The 18,988-nt window shown below is 36.9% G+C and overlaps 1 protein-coding gene across 1 annotated transcript in view; it reads left to right on the top strand.

Annotated features, from left to right (window-relative positions):
- CDKL5 (cyclin dependent kinase like 5) overlaps window positions 1-18,988 on the top strand; it is a 171,895-nt gene that overhangs the window by 26,700 nt on the left and 126,207 nt on the right. The window lies entirely within an intron of this gene.

Genomic DNA, 18,988 nt, shown 5'->3' with positions numbered 1-18,988 from the left:
GTTACCTTTTTTTTTGTGAGATCACTTAAGATTTAATCTCTTAGCAAATTTCAAATATACTATAATTTTCAAATATAGTAGTATTATGAACAATAGTCACCACGTTGTAAATTGGACCCTCAGAACTTATAACTGAAAGTTTATACCCTTTGACCAATATCTCTCCACTTCTCCCATTCCTCAACTGCTGGCAAGTAGCATTCTACTGTTTCTGAATTTCACTTTTTAAATTGTGAATTTAACATGTAAGTGATACCATACAGTTCTTGTCTTTCTCTGGTCTATTTCATTCAATATAATGCTGTCCAGGTTTATTCATGTTGTCACAAATGGCAGAATTTCTTTTTTTAAAAATAGCTGAATAGTATTTGATTTTATACACTCCTCTCATTTTCTTCATTCATTCATCCATCAACTGGACACTTAGGTTGTTTCTATATTTTGGCTATTGTGAATAATGCTGCAGTGAACCGTGGCAGTGCAGATATCTCTTTGAGATACTGATTCTGCTTATTTCAGATATAAACCCAGAAGTGTGATTGCTGGATCACATGGTAGTTCTGTTTTTAATTTTCTGAGAAACTAAAGAGGGCTTTAAAAACAAATTTTATCACACTGAAAATTTAAGAACTTTTATCCAGGTTCTTATCACTGATCAAATGGGATTCAGCAGGTAGCCCATTAAAGGCAATGGTTTGGTGGGATGCACCACAGTGCAATTTTCCATGTTTCCAAATTTGATGTTCATAGTACAAATATAATTTCTCATGGAAGATATAATTGGACATGAAATATTTATGTGAACTATTCACTGCTATTGACTTCTCTTTTGATGAATATGGTTTGCAATGATTGGAACAAAAGTTTCCTGAATCTTTTTCTTGTTTCCATTTTATTGCATGGTAAAACACAATTTATCCATTCTCTTATTAATGGATATTTAGATTGTTTTGTGTCTTTGACAAGTACAAATAAAATGACTTGGGTTTTGGTGGGCAGATGCTTTCATTTCTCTTGGGTTAACTAATTTTAGTAGTGCAGTGGAAAAAGGCCATGGAGCTTCTGCCATGCCCTCTCCAGGCAGGCCATCTCCATCAGTCTCCACATGTTCACCACCCTGGAGCTCTCTGAACCCTGTCCTTTTGTTTTTTTTATGGAGGTTTCATTGGTCTGGCATAATTGATTAAATCATATGCTACTGGTGATTGGACTGAATCACAAATCCCTTTCCTCTCCCTGGAGGTGGGCTGAGGGACCTAAAAGTTCCAACTCTCTAAATCTCTTGATTGTCTCCACTGGCAACTCACCCTCTATCCTTAGGTTACCTAGGGCTTTTCTAAAGTCACCATATTAACATAACAAGAGACACCTTTGTCACTCTCACCACTTCGGAAATTCCAAGGGCTTTAGGAGCTCTGTCCCAGAGGATGGAACAAAGACCAAATATATGTATCCAAATATATAAGACCAAATAGATATTGGTCTTATATATCACAATATCACACTAATATATTAAAGATACTCAATCTTTGTTTCACTTAATATTTTATAAATGAAGAAGTGTACATACTCAGCCATTTACATGGTTTTATACATATTATTTTAAAAAATACTGTTTATTATAGCTTTCTATATAGAAGTTTTCCACTTTTTGTTTATAGGAATTTGATATTTTTGATGGCATTGTAAATGATATTAAAATTTATTTTCTAACTTTATTGCTGGTGTATAGAAATACAGTTGACATTTAGATATTAACTTTTGTATCCCTCAGCTTTGATAAAGTCATCTTTTCTGGTAGTTTATTTTGGTTTTTCTGTAGGTACAGTCTATGAATAGTGATAGTTTTTTTCTTTCACTTTCAGTTGTCATATTTTTGTCCAGCTTTCTACTTGCTTGCAGTGAAAGATTACCCAGTTAGCTTTGTTAGAAGCAGAAATTCTTCCTAAGTGGAAAATTAAAACTGCATCTCATTCTCATTTTTAAATTATCTTTGAATTTAAACCCAGATCTCTGTGTGCCTTAACAGCCATGAGGCCCAGTGACAGATAATAGTATCCTTCAGGTATCATAAATGTTCCTAAAGACTGTAAAAGCAAATCTTAAGAAATCGTTATTTTAAATATGTAAAATTTAATCTTGATGGTGAGAACTCAGTGTGTTTCCCAAGGACTTATATATGAAAGTTTATCAGTAGTTTAAAGAATTCTTCAAAGTGGTGGGGTCACTAGCCACAAGGCACCTCTGATGTATTTACTTTCTGAAACATCATTCTTAGGTTCCTCCTACTAGAAGTAGCTCAGGGAGCAGTCCACTTTGCAGAGGGCATTGGCTTCTTGGGTAATGCCCTGTGATGCTGGTAGAGGGGAGCTGCAGGGAGAACTCTGGAAACTGCATGCGGAACGAAGTGGCATGTGACTGTCAGTGTTGGCAAGTGTCCTGTAATGTTTCACAGGGGGACATTCCAACCTACCTAGTAACTTGGTGGGTTGCAGCTGAGGCATCAGAGTCTTGATACAGCTTGTCCTCTGGCAATGTCATGCCCGCACCTGTGAGCTGGAGGAATCTGTGGGCTTATGTCATCAAGGGAGTCAACAGCTGTTGAGCAGTCTCAGGAAAATGATTGCAGCTTAAAACAGACAACCTCTGCTGGGTCATCTGCCCTTGAATATGGCAGGCTAACTAAGGATGGATATCTTAATGTCATGGTCATGAAAGAAATGGTAACTTATAAAAGCTGTATGAAAATGTATGTTTGGCTGTAAAAGTTGTTAAATTCCAAATAGACCCTTGAGGAATCTTTAGAAAAAGTGACTTTTAAAAAAATTGTTGAATCACACCTGCTAGTGTCTGATTCAGGACTTGAGTGCTTAATATATATTTATTTTGGGGGAGGTTATGTTTATAATGACTACTTAATAAGTTTTTCATTTTTATAATTTTCCCCCAGTTTTACTGAGGGATAATTGACATACATCAATGTTGCAAGTTTAAGGCATACAGCATGATGATTTGATTTCCATATATTGTGAAATGGTTACCACAGTAGGTCAGAACATTTTTATGATTTTAAAATTAGAATTCATGAGCCCACTCAGAGATTTTTTTAAAATTGCCAATTTTTAGTCATTTGTCTTTTAGAAAGTCCCCAAATGACAAATTGATTAGAACAACACTTTAAAAACTAAAAATTTAACACATTATCCTTATTTAAAAATCTTAGAATAACCATTCTGACTGGTGTAAAGTGGTATCTCATTGTGGTTTTAATTTGCATCTCTCTGATAGCTAGCAATATTGAGCATCTTTTCATGTGTCTCTGGATCCTCTGTATGTCCTCCTTGGAGAAATGTCTGTTCAAGTCCTTTGCCCATTTTTTAATTGGGTTGCTCGTCTTCTTTGCGTGGAGTCGTGTGAGTTCTTTGTATATTTTGGAGATTAAACCTTTGTCTGAGGTATCATTGGCAAATATGTTTTCCCAAGCTGTTGCTTCAACGAGCAACAAGTGCTGGAGAGGCTGTGGGGAAAAGGGGGCCCTAGTTCACTGTTGGTGGGATTGCAGACTGGTACAACCACTATGGAAAACAGTATGGAATTTTCTAAGAAAACTAAAAATGAACGTGCCTTTTGACCCAGCAATTCCACTGTTAGGAGTATATCCTAAGAACCCTGAAGCAGCAATCCAAAAGAACCTATGCACGCCGATGTTCATAGCAGCACAATTTACAATAGCCAAGAGTTGGAAGCAACCTAGATGCCCATTGTGTCAATGACTGGATCAAAAAACTATGGTACATGTATACAGTGGAATTCTATGCTGCAGAAAGGAAGAAGGAGCTCCTACCCTTTGCAACATCATGGATGGAACTGGAAAGCATTATGCTGAGCGAAATAAGCCAGGTGGTGAAAGACAAATACCATATGATATCACCGTTAACAGGAATCTAAACAACAAAACAAACATGCAAGCAAAATATGACCAATGGCACTCAAATACGGAACAGGCTGACAGGGTCCAGAGGGGAGAGGGGAGAGAATCATAGGGGAAAAGGGGATGGACTCATGTGAACAAGTATAAAGGACACATGGACAATAACTAAGGTGGGGGGTGGAAATGGGAGGGAGGTGGGGAGCATTGGGGGGGGCAGGGCTTGGAATATAAGGCAGAAAACTGTACTTGAACCAGAATTAAATAAAAATAAAAATTAAAAAAGTCTTAGAATAAATACTATAATTTGGATTATTTAATATGTATTTTTATGTTCAATATGTAGGGAAATAAAGATAAAAGTAACAGAGAAGTCTTTTGGTAGAAAGCAGTGAACATTTCTTGCATAAAGTAGTAAGTGAATGAAATGAACCTAGTTATCTCAGAAAAAAATTCAGCTTAGTAGTAACAGAGAAATGGCTTTTCATAATTAAACCCATTTTGTCAGTACTGCTGGATTACAAATTGCTGAATTTTTAGTATATTGCTCAGGATTCAGCCTGAGAAATAGAGCCACTATGAATATTATGTGATGAGGGAGTTATTATAGTAATCAGACTGCACACAATTGTAGTAGGAACTGGGTATGTGAAAATCTAAAAGGGGAGGGATCAGAAAAATAATCACTAATAGATCCTACTGAAGCACTGGTATAGGTGGGTAAATCAGAGCTTATTGGGAAGATCTTAAGAAGCCCAGTCTGTAATATCATCAAAGTGGAAATGCAAAGAGGATGATCGTGGAGAGAGAGGTCTGTGGGAGGCTGTTACCTCTGTATAGCTACTGCCTCTGTGAATCCACAGCTCGTAGCCAACCATCTATTGATGTATCTTGGACAACTGTTGGTCAGGTGAGAAAGAAGAGCTGGGCACAGAGGGGCCCAGAAGCGAATGAGGACAAGCTGAAACCTGTCAGGCACCTCTGCATTTGTCCTCACCTTGTCTAACCATGAAGACCTTCCAAGAGTTTGGCCATCTATGTCTAATTTGGTATACCGTATAGGGAAGGCAATTCTGGGAGACACAGTTCACAATAGGAAGCTGAACCAAATTCACAACAGAAAGACCCAATACATTGATTTTTCCATTTGGCCTATCTCTTTTGACCTCATTTCATCAGTAGATTTTCTCATCTCAAAATTTCCACTTCTTAATATATTTAATGAAGGCAGTGTTCATATGCTATCATCACTGGAGAATTTTAAATGCTGTACTTTGGGTAACTTTTCCTTATTGACACCATGGCCTTCCTAATGTATTTTACTATATAATATCTCTATCTTATGTATTGATTTTTCTCAGTATTAAAGTTTTACAATCCCATAAATGAATTTCAGGTAAGAAAATATTATGCAAATTTTGGAGAGGAAGACAGGTACACAATTTAAATATAAATAACTCTGTATTAGTCTTGGTGGATTTGGGGTTAGAAATAACCAAGCATGCCATAGGACTTTGTGCCAACATTCTGAAATGTGAATATTCCACTCTACTGGTGTATTATTAGTGGTACTAAAGGTAAATAAAAGGAGATTACTTTTTGTAAGAGATTTTAGTTTGAAGACTTCTTGGTTCTTTGAAATACAGAACCTTGAAATTTTGTCAGCTGAGTTGATGCATTTAGCCAGCAAAATTAGGTAGTTTGCTATTCTCAGATTACTACTGCATCCTTTGTGCTCCATATCTGCCTTCTGTCTTCTGCAGTGCATGTGTGATATACACTAGTTCTTGACCTTTTAATGGATGATCTGACAGAGCTGGGGAATAAGGGCATGATGAAGGATAGAAAGTGCTGAAAATAGTTTTCCTTTATCTCCTTCCTATTGTCTGTATGGGGGGTTCATTTGTCTCTCCTATTATTTTTTTTCTCTTAGGTTGGAGAATCTCTTCTAATTTCTTTTAAGAACATTCACTGATAGTGACTGAAATACTCTGGAGAGTTAGATGTAATCTTTGAGTATTTAATATATTCCAAGTTGGCTTCTAATATCTGTTCACTTATAGTAATTGAATTTTTTTTTTTTAATGTAGGCGCTTGCTATTCAGGTAAAGGCTACATTTCCCAGTCTCTTTTCTAGCCAGGTTTGGGTACAGAATTAAATTTTGGCCAAAATAATAGAAATGAAAATTATGGTATATCTTCTGTGTTGTACCTTAAGAAGAAAGGAGTTTTACCCCCTGTACCCACTTTTTTCCTCTTCTCTGACAGGGATGTAAGCAAAATGGTGAGAGCTGAAGCAGATACACCTACCCAGACTTTGTACATGAGAGAGAAATAAACTTCTTTATTTAAGTCAATATTATTTTGGGACTCTGCTAGATAACCAAACTGATTACCTAATAATACATATATTAATATATTAATGTGATATACTTCATATTATAGTTAGACAGTATTTAAGGTATAGAAACTTGCTTAACCAACCATAAGTAAAATGAGGTTTTATTGCAAAAACCTGATATATCTCCTGGACTCGATTGCAGGAACAGGTGGTTGCTTTTCTTGCCTCTTGTCTCAGAATAGCTTCTTTCCAAGTCATTTTCAAATTTTTCACTCATTCACTTGCAGGTAGTATGTTATGGCTGCTTCAAAATAGCATCTTAAACTCCTGAGTTTACCGGACCTTCTGATCAGCTCTCTGTAGATTATTACTGTTTTTGGTCTCTTAGTTCTTGCTTCAAGAAAGTCACCTGAGTCTCCAAAGTGATAAGACTATCTTTTGTATGCTAATGAGATGACTCCCAGTAGAGGCCCCTGGAAACCTCAAGTTAGGGCCTGGTTACCAAAAGTATAAAGGCAGGATTAGAAGGTTAGATCTCTCTGTCCCCCTCCTCCCATCCCCACCTCTGGGAGAGTGGGGGCTGGAATTTGAATTCAATTACAAATGACTTAATCAATCCTGCCTACTTAATGAAACCTCCATATAAACCCCCAAGTATCAGGGTTGGGGAGCGTCTGAGTTGGTGAACACATTGAGGTACTGGGAGGTATTAGTAAGGTGATATGTACCCTAAGAGGGCATGGAGGCTCTGTACTTCCCACCTCCCTACCTCACCCTGTGCATCTCTTTATTTGGCTGCTCCTGAGTTGTGTCTTTTATAAAAGTCGATATGATAAGTAAATAAAGGGTTTTCCTGAGTTCTATGAGTCATTATAGGGAATTAATCAAACCTGAGGAAGGGGTTGTGGGAACTTATATTTTTTTAAAAATCCTCACCCCAGGACATGCTTATTGATTTTAAAGAGAAGGGAACGGAGGGAGAGAGAGAGGGTAGCCTAAGTTGTGCTCTCTTAGGCCCTGGGGCTGGCTTGGGAAAGCTGTGGGGCTGCATCAGAATTCCTCTTTTTTTTTTTTTATTGACGTTCAGGTACAGTTGTTTCCATTTTACCCTCCACCACTCCCTCCAACCCCAGCCATCCCCACCTCCCACCCTCGATCCTATCCCCCTTTGGTGTTGTCCCTGTGTCTTTTATACATGTCCTTTGACAACCCTTCCCCCTTCCCCCCATTATCCCCTCGCACTTCCCCTCTGGTTACTGTCAGTTTGTGTTCTTAATAGAAGTCCTCTTAACCATATCTTGTTGTCCCCTCTGCCCCCCAATCAGATAAATAGGGAAAGAATGCATCTTTTCTTTTAACATAGTACATTTTTATTCATTAGTCATGTATTTAAATTTCTTTTGAACTTAATTGAACACATTTATCACTTAATGACCTTGATGAAATTGTTTATAATTTTGACTGCATTTCTTTGGTCAAAGTAATGTTACTTACCTTTCTAAACTTAGGACAAACAGCTGAGGAAGTGTAGTATTGTTAGTTTGATTTTCTTCAGTTCCTTCTATATTTTAAATAGGACACAAATATCTCTAAATAAAAATAACTTCCTCCCAACCCATTTGGAAATTATCCCAGACTTCCTCTTCATGCTTTGCAAAGTTGCTGCTGTCTAGTCATTATTACTATTTGTTTTTTTTTCTTTTAACATAAGTGATCCTCCCAGGAATAGCTTAATCGCCAGATGTTTGGCCAGCAGTATTCCTCTTATTCTGGTTTTACAGTTTTTCTGAAATAGGCTGAAAGACATCACTCCACTCTTTCCCTTGTTCTAAGATGATTTTTGGTAAGTGATTTGGGACCATAATGAAAAGGGATAGGGTAGAGTATGTATATATATATATATATATATAGAGAGAGAGAGAGAGAGAGAGAGAGAGAGTATATATATATATAGAGAGAGTATATATATATATATATATATATATATATATATACACTAGTCCCTTATGAATTGACCTTTATTAATTGAGGATTTCAACACTTATTTTAGTTTGAGTGTTTCTGGGTATTTAGAAGTGAAATTGTGGGGCTTGAAAGCTACAAGGAATCTCAGAGATCATCCAACAGAGGAGCCTTATATTTAACTGAGGAAATGAGAGTTGTCAAGGTCAGCCATAAATCTGATACTTTGGCTTGGTGAAAGAAACTGAAGCTTCAGAATCTCTCTGGTGTAAATCTAGAGACATGATAAGAAGCTCAATTTGTGACAGCATTCACACTGTTTAGCTTGGAAGCAGCCTTTGTGAATTTTGCAGATTATCAACTGTTTGAAATCTCTTGATATCTTCAGGACAAATAAACTCTACCATGTACCTTTATACATTTTAATTAGTGAATTTTCAAACTTACCCCCAAAAGCAATAAAACCTCTTTCTAAAAATATAACTTTATGTAGAACCACAGTGTACAAAACATAAATGACATTAAATTAAACAGTCATTTTAAGTAGAAGTTTGATTTTTTGGAAACTAAATTAGAAAACTTAAATTTGTGAAATACTATATTAAAGTATATACATATTTCACTTCCGAGTCTAGCTTAAAACAGCTGAATGGTTTTACTGTAATTCATTTAATCAGGTCCCCTCATGCTTTCATCAGCTGAGAGCATTAATATATGCTCTTCTCTATATTAACTTTGGTTTTTGCTAATCAAAAAATTGCTCTCAGTGTAGTTTTAATCTTCAGATTTTGTCATATGTAAAGTTGAGTAACTTTTTATATGTCCTAGAGCCATTTGTGTTCCCTTTCCTCTGAACTATTCATTCATATCACTTTGTCCATTTTAAAAGTTGGGTTTTTGCCTCTCTTATTCAGCAATAGGAACCTTTTATGTGTTAGAATATTAGCTCTTTGTAACATAAGTTGCAAATTCTTCAGTTTCTCTTTTTCCTTTGCTTTTTGCCTTTTGTTATTTTTATGGATATCTGAACTCAAACTTAACATGGCTAAAATGGAATCCTGGATTTCCTCCCTTCCCTTCACCTGTTCCTGTCATGGTCTTCCTCACATCAAGAAGCAGCAACCTCCATCTACTCATAGCCCAAGCCCCATCCATACCAAGAAATTTTCCTTGATTTCTCTTTCCTTCACTTTCCATCTGTAATCCATCCCCAGTTATGTTGGCTTTCCTTCCAAACGTATCCTGAATCTATCATTTTCTCTTCATATCCACCTATTTAGTCCATCCTGCCCTTATCCTTCCCTTGGTTGACTACAATGGCTTCCTAGTTGTGATACCCTCAAACTGACATCTCTCCTTCCAGGAACCAAGCCATTCTTTGTTCTGTAGCTTATATGATCCTTTCAAAATGCATCTGATTGTCACACCATCCTCTGAACCCACCCCTCCCATTTTTGTTCAAAACCCTCCATTGGCTCCTTATGTCTTAGGATAGAGATAAAACTACTTAAAGTCTCAACCTACAATTTCTCCACCTTCACCTTGTACTAGGTGATTAACCACTCCACCTTCACCACCTTTGATTGTTTTGTGTCTACCATGTTCCTTCCTGACTTGGGACTTGCACATAAATCATTCTCTCCTGGAGCATCCCTCCTCCTTCATTAAGTTTATGTCCACTTGTCCTACAGATCTTAGCACACTCCACTCATTGCTTTCTTTGGAAGAGCAAATACTCCCTAATTAAGTGGAAAACTTCTTGTTGCAAGCCCTGGTAGCACCTTAAGAGCTTTTTAAAATAACATATATAGTTACACTTTTATACTCGTTGTATGATTCATTGATTAATAAACTCCATGAGATAAGGGGTCTTGTCTATTTCTTTCACTGATATATCCCCAATGTCTCTCACACTGGTTGCATGGCATATAGTTAGTGCTCATGACATATTTATTGAATGATTGCTTAATTATAAATTATTAGGTTTACAGAATGTACTGTTGTTACCCTTTCCAAAAACTGTGACTACAGTTGCTCTTGGCTAGTCTTTTTTTTTAAATAATTTTTTACTTTTGAATTAAAGTTGACATACAATATTATATTAATTTTAAGTGTACAACCCAGTGATTAAATATTTATATAACTTGTGAAGAGATAACCCAATGAATCTAGTGCCCATGTGACACCATACATAGTTATTATAATATTATTGACTATATTCCCTATGCCATACTATATATCTCCAGGACTGTTTTGTAACTACCAATTTGTATTTTTTGATCCATTCCCTCTTTTTGCCCATCTCCCCAACTCCACTCCCACCTACCAACCATCAAAATGTTCTCTGTATCTATGAGTTTGTCTCTGTTTTTGTTTTTGTCTTTAGATTCCACATATAAGTGAAATCATGGTATTTGTCTTTCTCTGCCTGACATACTTCATTCAGCACAATACCCTCTAGGGTATCTTGTCTCCATTTTTAATTCTTTTTCTAGAGTTTTTTTCTGTTCTTTCATGTTGGACATGTTTTTTTTTTCCTCCTCATTTTGGCTGCCTGTCTGTGTTTGTATGTATGTATTAAGTAGAGATGCTATGCCTCCAAGTCTTGGTAGGGTGGCCTTATGTAGTAGGTGTCCTTTAGGGCCCAATGGTACAGTCTCCCTGGTCACCTGAGCTGGGTGCGCCAGGTGTGTCCCTTGTGTGAGTTGTATATGCCCTCCTATTATAGTTGAGCCTTGATTACTGTTGGGAGGGATCAACCCTCAGGCTGGTTGCTTGTGAGGCCTGGCCACAACTACAGTGGAAGAGCCGTTGTGCAGGGGTTGTCCCTACATAGCAAGATTCACTTCAGTGGAGCACTAGTGTTTTCTGAGTCTGCCCTTTGAGTGTGTTGTTTATACAGGCAGTTGGGTGGTGCTTTGGTGTGGTCTGAAGATGACCACCAGACGTGTTGGTTCTGTTGCCTCTTGGGAAGTACAGGCTGAAGTCAGCCACTGCCTATGCCCTGCTTGGAACCATCTTATATGAGCTACCAAGTGATCTGCAGATTGTCTTGGACTTCAGTTGTTTCTATCCTTTTTCATCTGAAGATTGTTTTATTTGGAGTAGAAGATAATAATTTAGACCATATATTTTGACCCACATCAACCCAACAAAGTCTTAGGTGGTCCCTAAGACTTTGGTGGTCCCAACTTCTGTTAAATTTATTTAGAATTTGGAGACCAGAACAAATTATTCCATAGAAACCACAAAAAGTTGATACTTACATTTTCATGCAGGTGCTTTCAAAACCTTTTAAATCAATAATGTATCTTAAATGGTAGAGTATTAGTATGAATCTTGAATTTTTCTTATCCTTATTTAGCACTGAAGGGAAGCAGAGTTTGTTACCCTAAAATATGTCTCTCTGGATGTTGGGGATATTGATTTTAAGCTTGTTATTAAGAAACAAAAGACACATGAAAAACCTTTGACCTCCCCCCTGTCTGAAAGGAATTCAGATAGAGGACCTGTTCCAGGAAGCGAGATAGCATCAGATAACTAGTTTAATATAAACTAGTGTGGGATAGACAGACAGGTCCACTTGTTCAAAGTCTTCTCTGTGTCTCATTGTTAAAGATAGTCCAGCAAATACTTGTATTTATTTACCAAACATTTGCTTTTCCAAGTCCATGTGAGTGGCCTTCTCCTTTGAAGTCCCAAACTACTATCCCCCCTCCCTTTCTCCTTAGCCCCAGAATAGCATATAAACCTCAACTGCCCAGTCTATCTGGGGGTCTCATGATAGCACTTCCAAATGTGTATTTGTATGAGAAAGGTGAACATTTTCTCTGTTAATCTGTCTTTGTTCATTTGATTATTAACCCAGCTAGGATAACTGAGAAGGTGGGAGGAAAATTATTTTTCTAGCCTCCACAAGTCTTTTTCCCAATCTGAACCATGAGGCCCTCATTCTGAGAAAGGGCTGTAAATTGAATAGAGTTGGCAGTGCTGGGCAAAATATCAAGTAGCTGGGTAGGAGATACATTGAGTTGGTGTTGGATTTCCTTTCTTGTGGGAGGATTCTAAAGGTAAAGGGTGGGAAGGCTATCTACACATTTGGTAGTTTGAAATTTTTATGCTGTTAAACTGTGTGTGTATTACTCATGATAGTTAAATATGAATTTGATTTAATGATGGGAACTGAGTGATAGAGAATGGGTTTATAAATCAAATTATTCTCTACTGTTGAGGGAATAAAGCATAATGAAGATCCTATTAATTAGGAGTCAGAGCTCCCATCTAGGAAGAAAACAAGTGGGAGTGCACTTGTTATCTCCTATTTTATATTCAACATGGAGTGTTCTTTCTCTACAAGAGTGTAATCTGGACTTTTCCCCCCACAATGCTGTGCTTTCCGTAGAAATGGTTTCCTTCCATACGTGGGTCACAAGTTTTAAGATGTTTTCAAGCCATTTGAACTCTCTTATTATAACAGAAATGTGTCATGTGCCAAATTCATTCCTGTGCACTTTTCATTGACAAAACGGTTCTCTTATTTGTATGTATACATATAACATCAGAAACAAAAATAAAACTCAGCTGACTTTGTACTGTCTTTGGAGAGAAGAAAAGATCCATTGAGGTGAAGATTATAATTTCAGCCACAAAGGAAATATTCAGGGTCCAGGCAACTCTTAAATTTAGTATTACTAATAATGAAATAAATGACAAACTTTACATTTCTGTCAGTTCTTGTACATAGGTACCTGCTTACTTGCCAATGCATTAAATTCTAGGTGTGTTTCTTAGTGCAAGGCAAATCCACTTTAAAATGCATTCTGTTATATTTTTGAAGTTAATGATTAGCATCAAAAACTCAAATGATTTTTGAGAGATTCTTAGATTTTTGCATTGGAAAGGATCTTAGAGCACATCTAGTTTAGTATAGGACTCTTTTCTAGCAAGGCTGAACTTCTTCCAATGGTCTCTCCTTGCCTCCTCTTGGTCCCCTTGTCTGCTATGCTTCAGATTACAGATCTTCTGTGTCCTTGAATGTATCAAATTCTGTAAAGTTCTTTGTCCTGCTTCCAATGCTCTTTTCACATCCTTATTCCCATTGCTTGCTTTTTTACATTCAACAGATTTTACTCAAATCTTACCTTTTCAGACAGGCCTTTACAAGACCATCCAATCTAAAGGACCACTCCTCAATTGCCATAACACTCTATAGACTTTTTTCCTTTATAATCCATGTCACTGTTGTAGGGGTGGAAAAAAATTCCCTTCTAGGTTCTTTGGCTAGTCTAAATAATTAAATTGATGTAAGGCAGATTTAACAGAAGAAAAACAAATGTAATTTCATAGGTACAGGGCTTCATAAAAAGCAGCCAGGTAACTGAAGCTTATCTAACATTCTGAGTTAAGGAAAGGGGTAGGGGTTTAGTGACAGATATATACAAAGGGGAGGAAGGTCTTTGACAAGAAAACCAGAGAATATTTTTGGAAAACAAAAGTTGCTTTGTTATGCAGATGAAAGGTGTCTGGTAATAGCTGTCTTCCCAGTAGAGGCCCCACTTCCAAAGTAAATTTAAGCAGTTGAGTAGGGAGGTTAAGAGCTTTTCCTGAATTTGTTGGGTTTTGATTGCCTTTAGCTTAAAATAATCTTTAATGCCAAAGAGGCATATTTCGGGGTAACAAATCTGCTCACTCTCTGGAATGATTATGTTTGCTTTTCTCCCCTCAGTAGGTTCCATGGGAGCAGGGGCCACATCTGTTTTGTTCATAGCTGTATCCCCAAACATCTCTAAGTGGGCTGGTCCACTGTAGGTGTCTTGACAGATTTTATAAAATGAAAGAGTAACCATTAGTGGTTCATTGTTATCCAATTACTACTGAGTTGAAATCTATTTCCTTTCACTTCTACCACTGACCTTAGTTCTTCCCTCTGAAATAATTCAAATCACCTGCTCTACTCCTTCTTCTGCAAAGAGCCTTCAGACATTTGGATGTTAGTGATCTCTCATTGAGGCCAAATTCATTCAATTTCCTCACCAGCTCCTTATCTGTCATGGATAGGCATGGTCAGCATCCAATTATCCATCACAGGGAGTTTTGGCTTTGTTGTTGATACCCAAAACTAGACAGAGTATATTTTGTGGAGTCTGACCCTCAGAGGTAATTTAGTTAAACTTTTTTGGTCAGTGTTTATCTTTGATAAAAATTATCTTTTACCTCCATATAAATGGCCAAAGAAATATTTATATATGATGTCATTGTCAGAATTACTCTTGAGTTCTTAACTTGTTTTATTGTGCAATGTAACAGCATAGAAATACATAAAATATAAATGCACATTCTGAGGTCTATCACTCAAGTCAAGAATTAAAACATTGTCATGGTCCCAGGAAGCCCTCTTATTATTACTATTTTTTTATTTTTAATCCTCACTGGAGGATATGTTTATTGATTTGAGAGAGAGAGAGAGAGAGAGAGAGAGAGAGAGAGAGAGAGAAACATTGATGTAAGAGAGAAACATCAATCAGTTGCCTCTTGTATATGCCCCAGCCAGGGATTGAACCCACAACCTAGGCATGTGGCCTGAAATCAAACCTGCAACCTATTGGTGTATGGGATGACACTCTAATCAACCAACTGAGCCACCTGGCCAGAGCAGCCCTGTTATTGATGTAGGTATTTCAGGAGTCTGGGGACCTGAGAGTCCACAACCCACTGTGGGTTCTTGGCTCCATAAAGGAAAGAATTCAAAGGCAAACCAGCGTAGAGGTTAAAGTGAAAGTGAGTTTGTTGTTTGTGAGGTGGTGAGACAGAGAAAGAGCTATTCCACAGACGGAGGAGCCCTGCTTTAGCAAAATTTGATTCCTTTATTGAGGGTTATTCAATTGGTGTTGGGGTGGGATATTCAATAAAGGGCAGGGATAATCAGGATCATCCCTGGAAAGGAGTGAAAATATTTCAGAGAAGATTCATTGGCCACGTTGTGTTCTTATTTGGGCTTTCCATTTCAGATCATGGTGGCATGGGGTGTGTCTGTTTATCATGCTAATGATTATAATGAGTATATGATAAGGCTAGGGATTATGTTTAGGTGAAATTAGTTGCCATGTTGGATTGAGCTTGTCTCTGGCAGTTTTAAGCCAGAAGTCTGGTGGGAAGTGGTCTTCTTAACAGCTTCTGTAGCTTTTATTGATTGCAGCTGTTTTGCCATATGCCCTATCTCATTATGTATCCTTCTCAATCTCATCTCCTCCCTGGAAGTAATTAATGTTCTGATTGTTAGAACACTTCCTTGGTCACTTACTTTTTTTTTTTATAGATTTACCACTTATATATGTGTCCCTAAATAATATAGTTCAGCTTTGGCTATTTTAAAACTGTATGTAAATGCAATGATACTGTGTTAGTTTTCTGTTTTATAATGAATTACCACTAGCTTAGCAGGTAAAGATAGCACATGTCTATTAGCTCACCATTCTGAAGGCCATGAAGTGGCTGGATTTCTCTGCTGAGGATATCATAAGCCTGAAATCAATCTATTGGCTGGGCTGAGTTCTCTTTCTCCTTTATTAGTTCCAAAGTTGATTTCTAAGATCCAACTCTTTGCTCTCTTGATCTCTTGATTGTTTGTGGGGGGAAGGAAGTTGTTTTGCTCAACCCTTCTAGGATTTATTTTTGGTCTGGTCTAATAATTAAATCAATTTGAGACAGATTAACTAGAGAAAATATCCAAATTAAATTATATATGTATGTATGGGAACCCCACTTCCTGGGAGACTCAGAGACCTCACATATAGGAGATGTTCTGAGACAAAGGTAAAATGTGGTATATATGGCATCCTGAGCCAAGAAATGAGGTAAGATGCCTTGGGGCTTCAGAGGAGAGGAGGGTTATTTGCAGGACTATAAGAAGAGCCGATGTTCAGTAATGAGAAGTTTGCTCTGCCCTATAGATAGGTCATAAAGATTTATTTCTGTTGATAAGTCTTATTATGGACAAGGCCCCCAATTTAAATTCTTTCAGAGAGGTAAAAGTTTCTTGTGAGCCTGCAGGATCTCCATTGCCTTCAGCTCAGAATAACCCACAGGCCAAAGTAGCATGTCTTGGGGATGCCTATTCTGAACCGCTTCATGTGTTTTTTATTTAATGAATTTCTGCTCTTAATTATTTATATCTTTATATTTTCCTTGCATGTATTTTGCTGTTATTTTTAACCTCTCAATATTTATGCTCAGCTTATGAACTTTTTAAAAAATGTTTTCTGATATATGTATATATAAAGGATTTCAGTTACCCCAAGCATTGCTTTCACTTCTTCCCATAAATTTTTATTTTTACATACCTTTTATGATTTCTTATTTGACTGACTTATTTTAAGAAGGTACTAATTTTCAAACATATGAATATTTTCCAATTATTTCTTTTGTGACTGATTTTTTTTTCTGCATAGTCACGTTGTGGGGAGAGAACATCCTTGTAGTTCAGTCCTTGTCATTTGTTTTGGATTGCATTATGGCCTTGCACATTATCACATTATCAGTCTTTGTAAACATTCTGTGTGTGCTTGGGGGGAAAAGATATTCTGCAGTTCTTTGCTACTGCTTATGTGTTCATTTGGTCAAGCTTTAAAAATCTATATATCCTGATATTTTTCTCCTTAAACTGTCTGCTGAATTTCTTTGCTATTATTCTTTCAGTTCTAGAATTCTAATTTATTTTTTCAAATTTGTTCTTTTACCTTTTAGACCTTCAAGTTTGGTCAAAATGTTCAACAGTTGGGTTTTTATTAATTCAACCATATAGTTGTTTTATTGGTTATTCATGATAATTCTAATATTACAACTCTTTGTGGGTCATTTTCCGCTTCAGTAGTTTCTGTTGGTTCTTGTTTGTGGTATTTTATTACCTTATGTATCTGGCTATAACGTACTGGACATTGTAAAGGAGAAGTTATCTGTAGCAATATTGTGAGGCCTAGTTTGAAGTTATCTTCTGCAGAGACCTGCTTTTCTTTTTTTTTTTTTCACCCTCACTCCTGTCCTACCCCATTGCTTCATCCAGACTACTGATGGCACCACCGATGTGTTCTTGGACCACCTGAATCCAACAATCCAAGGTATACCTAGAGGTTTATTTAGGTTATCCAGGTGACATAAAGCTATAATTCACATCTGTCCAAGGGCTGATTTCTTTCTGGTTTCTTCTATCCTGGGAGTATAGCTTTTTAGGGTGGCTTATCAAAGGTCTTCCTTTTGAAACACTCTTGCCTTTGACTTTTTTTGCCCTTGGATTTGTAAGGGTATCAAGAATAAGCTGTTTTCTCCCCTGCTTTTTCCCTGAATCTTCAGGTGCCAGAGAGCTAAAACCATTTTGGGTGATTTCTATTACATCTCTGGGTTCTATTCTTTTGCCTTGATTTTAGGCATGTAATTCTTCACAATCTTGTTAAGTGTTTGGGGTTTAGGGGCTGTTTTTAAAACGTATTTGCTCCAGAATTTGTTTTTGCACTCAAAGAGACTTTTCATCCCAGTTATTTAGTTATTTGAAGTTAAAATATCTGAGTATTTATGCCTTAAAAATTAATTAGTGTTATTCACATGAAATTGTAGTTTTTGATTGAAGAATGTCCAAATCTATAGAAAAATTTTATATGAATTTATTTAAGCCAAAAATTTGAGGACATGCCCAGAAGCAAGTTCTCAAAGGGATTGAGAAAATGCTGTAGAGAAGGACAGGTTTGCAGCTCATTTTTTTACATTTAGAACCAAAGGGGAAAACATAAGGAAGGTTACGTAAAACCCATTGGCGGTACATTAAAGAGACAAGAGAAAGCAAAATGGGGAAATCTCTGGGATTAGATAAAAAGCAAAATGGAAAAACACATTTCATTTACATTGGTGGGTACAGGACAGCTAACATGTACAGTAAACCATGTACAGTGAGTAGTATTGTGGTTTTGTGAGTAAATACAGCTGTTGTGCCTTCCTCGGGTCTGGAAGAGGAAATTGCTCTGATACTTCAAAAGTGTGTTATCCCAGATGCATGAGAACAATGAACAAGGCTCATCAAATGTTAAGATTGGATTTTGCTAAGGAAGCTGTAGGCCTGGGACGTGACTTTTGGTCACTGAGCTTGTTGGCTCTACTAAGTTGCCCCTTTTTTTGTTTACAAAGTTAAATTCCACTTGACACCACCCCCCCAACCCACTGTGAATACTGGTAATTAAAAGACTGTTCTTGACACCTATGTTATGTATTTACTCACACATTTAAATTCTGATTCCCAGTTTGCATTACTCAGTAGTTTTGATTTCCACAGAGAATAAGTAAATGGGACCAAATGTTCTTTACATAGACTTACATGCAGAACTTTTGGGGTGCTGAGTCTCCTTAGAGGGAATAAAATTTTTATCTCTAGTTTCCTTTGAAATGAGTCATATACAATTATTGGCAAGAAAATAGAATATTTACATGTTTCCTGGATGATTCATTCTCAAACACTCTGAGCATCTTTTACCTGGAGTGTGACTAACTTACGAGTTTCATATGGCTGGCTCCGTGTTATTGATATTTCACCTCAGATGTCACCTTCTCAGAGAGGCCTCTCTGAATAATCATTCCTTTTTTTGTCCTTTATAACATGTACCAGTATCTAATAATAATCTTGTATTTTTTTTCTTCCCTCAGCAAAATGTAAAGCTCCATGAAGACAAGGGCTTTGCCTATTTTGTTCACCACTGTCTTGTGTATTATTTATCCAT

The sequence above is a fragment of the Sturnira hondurensis genome, unplaced genomic scaffold (assembly GCF_014824575.4).
Source record: "Sturnira hondurensis isolate 20B ecotype Veracruz unplaced genomic scaffold, ASM1482457v3 Scaffold0005220, whole genome shotgun sequence".
Classification (NCBI taxonomy): Eukaryota; Metazoa; Chordata; class Mammalia; order Chiroptera; family Phyllostomidae; genus Sturnira; species Sturnira hondurensis.
Note: the sequence above shows the minus strand (reverse complement) of the source record. Positions and strands in the feature narration are given on the sequence as shown.